At 38.8% G+C, this 3063-nt stretch overlaps 1 pseudogene; it reads right to left on the minus strand.

Annotated features, from left to right (window-relative positions):
• Window positions 1–763: 763 nt before the first annotated feature.
• Window positions 764–1125, minus strand: LOC115939670 (dynein light chain 2, cytoplasmic pseudogene; annotated as a pseudogene).
• Between the last annotated feature and the right edge of the window lie 1938 nt (window positions 1126–3063).

Below are 3063 nucleotides of genomic sequence, written 5' to 3' on the forward strand. Positions count from 1 at the left end.
TAGTAAGAGAGAGAACACAAGAAGGGGGAGTGGGAGAGGGAGAAGCAGGCTTCCCGCTGAGCAGGGAGCCCGATGCGGGGCTCGATTCCAGGACGCTGGGATCATGACCTGAGACGAAGGCAGACGCTTAATGACTGAGCCACCCAGGCGCCCCAAACATGGCTAATTTTTTAAAATTGATTATATTCCCTATGTTGTGACTTGATTATTTTATAACTGGAAGTTTGTACTTGTTAATCTCCTTTATCTGTTTCACCTATCCTCCCACCCACCTTCCCCCTGGCACCCATTAGTTTGTTCTCTGTACTTAAGAGTTCAGTTTTTTGTTTGTTTCTTTGTTTGCTCATTTGTTTTGTTTTTCAGACTCTATATATAAGCAAAATTCTACTGTATTTGTCTTACTCTATTTCACTTAGCATAATACCCTCTAGATCTATCCATGTTGTCAGAAATGGCAAGATCTCATTCTTTTTATGGCTAATATTCCATTTGTGTGTGTGTGTGTGTGTGTGTGTGGTGTGTATTACATCTTCTTTATCCATTTATCTATTGATGGACACTTGGGTTGCTTCCATATATTGGCTATTATGAAGCTGCAATAAACACAAGAGTGCATATATCTTTTCAGATTAGTGTTTTTTTTTTTTTTTTGAGGGGGTTGGAGTTTTTTTCTAATTGTTTTATAACCACAAAAAAATAGTATGGGAAAAAAGAAAAAAGACTAGTACAGAGAATGCCCTGTACAAAACAACACAATAAAAGTTCAGAGATCACGGTGTTCCCTTAGCAAGGCTGATGATTTCATTCTCTGGTATTTGGTATTTAAGCTGCAGTCCCTGTTTTCAGATTGATCACAATGAGCATGGCATAGTCCATGCTTTTTATCAGGTTTGAACAGGTGAATGACCACTCAGCCCAGGTAGAAGTAGATTAAGTGTTTGGTTTCATGTATCATTTACTACCACTGTTTCTCCTCATGGTGCCCTGCCTGGTTGGGTTGCACTTCTTATCAAACTCTATCTCCATTTAGGTTGCCAGGTCCTCTGTGCTGTATTTCTCCAGCAAGTCCCGTTGCATCTCCTTTGACATATCTGCATTTTTGATCATGGCTTTTTTATCTGACATGGTTACAGTGGAGAAGAGGCTCACTGACTTTCACCATCTCCTGGAAGATTGAGGGTTTTTGTATTTAGCCTTGCTTATCATACCTGAAAAATATTCTGTCCAATATTATGCTCAGCAGAACAGTTACTGGTTCTAGCTCAAGATACTGAATTCCATTTACATCTCTATTCTAATCAAATGGAAGCTCTATTTGTCCATATTCTCTAAGCCAAAGCAACACGTGGGGAAAAAAGAAAGAAGTTGTATAATGCCATTTGCCTTCCTATTGGCTTTGTTTCTGACATGGGATTTGAAAGCCTGTTGAAGTATGATCTTTCTGGTGCTTCAATTAGGAATGACAGAGTGTATTAACCAACTCACAGCCTCTAACATCTGAATGTACAGCATCTACATTTCCATCAGGCCTCTCCCATTCTCACTGATCTAGTTCAGGCTTCATTATTCTCATTCATTATTTCAGACTTTAATGTGCATAGGAAATACCGGGGGATTTTGTTAAAATGCAGATTCTGATTCAGTAGTCTGGGGTTGGGCTTGAGAGTCTGTTTTCCACAAGCTCTTGAATAATGCTGATCTGGAAGGTCCAGACTCTGCCCAGAAGGATCACAGACAATGTTAGAATCTCTGGCTTAAGGATCACTTGGACTCTTCTTGCTACTCAGTATTACTGTTGTTCTATTTCACTCTTTTATTTCTTCTCCCATTCTTCTTATGAACTGTTTTGGAATGTCTTGAGCTACATTTCACTAGCTCTTCTGAAACAATCATAAATCTAAGCATATGACTTCTTCTTTTCTAGAAAGAGCAGAAATTTATAGAGGTCTATAGTGAAAATACTTTCCTCCAGATGAGACTTTCTTTTGCTTTTGTCTTTTACCTAGAGGCCACTTTAATATTGGAAACATGAAATTTGAGACTGTTTCCTGCAGAACTTAAGCAATTTAAAGAAAGAAGTGGTACTTTTTCAGTTCACCCTTGCCCTGTAGCCCTTTCGTGTCCCAGCTTATTATTGGGGAGGATCTCATGTCGCACCCCATACCATTCACACACTCCTGGTTTTTATTTCTGTCCTCATTCAATGAGGCTGTTGAAAGGAGAGTTGAAATTTTTCTGAATCAGCAAATGCTCCCAACACAGAAGCAGCTTGCAGGTTCTCATCTGCCTTCAGTTTTGGCCTGGTAATACTTCACTATATTTTTAGCTTTAATGTACCCTAATATTTTTTAAATGTATTTTAACCAATTTCTTCGTTCTTTTCAGCAAGAAGACTTGTCCTGATCAGCTAGCTTACTGTTTTTGAAAATGAGAAATCTGTAATTACCTTTAAAAATATCTGTCTTCCCCACTATACTATATGCTCATTAAGAACAGGAATTGAATGTCCTTTGTATATCACTATATTTCTAGCTGGACACATAGTAGGTGCTCACAATGGTTGCTGAATGAAGGAAGCCTAAACTTGAAGACCATCTATGGCTGGTAAGTCATGCAGGCAGACAGGAGGGCAAGAGAGATGATTCCAAGGTGGTCTTCTAGGCCACCTAAAGCAAATTAGTGAGCTGCAAGGTATGACCTTGCTCCTGGGCCAGATGGTTCATCTTTCCTCAGGGTGCATTTGAGAATGGCATGAAACCTGTAAGATGACAAGAAAGAAACCATATTGTTCTCTCCAGGAGGGGCCTTTCCTCTGTGGAAAATCTAACAGCTTCTGTTTTAGTCTTTTACTATCTATGATTAAAAATAGCCACCATTTCCTGCCAAGAATGGTAAGGAAATCCATACAAGACCATGATTATCTATCTTGGAGTATCCTTTATTAGATTGATACAATTACTCTTTTTTCTTTGACGAGCTCAGATTTTGAATGACGTGATTGGTGTGTCTTTGGTCTTATGGATGATGAGAATAAAATGTGTGAAAAATAAAACTTTTCTAGTG

The sequence above is a fragment of the Leptonychotes weddellii genome, unplaced genomic scaffold (genome assembly GCF_054177405.1).
Source record: "Leptonychotes weddellii isolate Sample4059 unplaced genomic scaffold, ASM5417740v2 HiC_scaffold_809, whole genome shotgun sequence".
Lineage (NCBI taxonomy): Eukaryota > Metazoa > Chordata > Mammalia > Carnivora > Phocidae > Leptonychotes > Leptonychotes weddellii.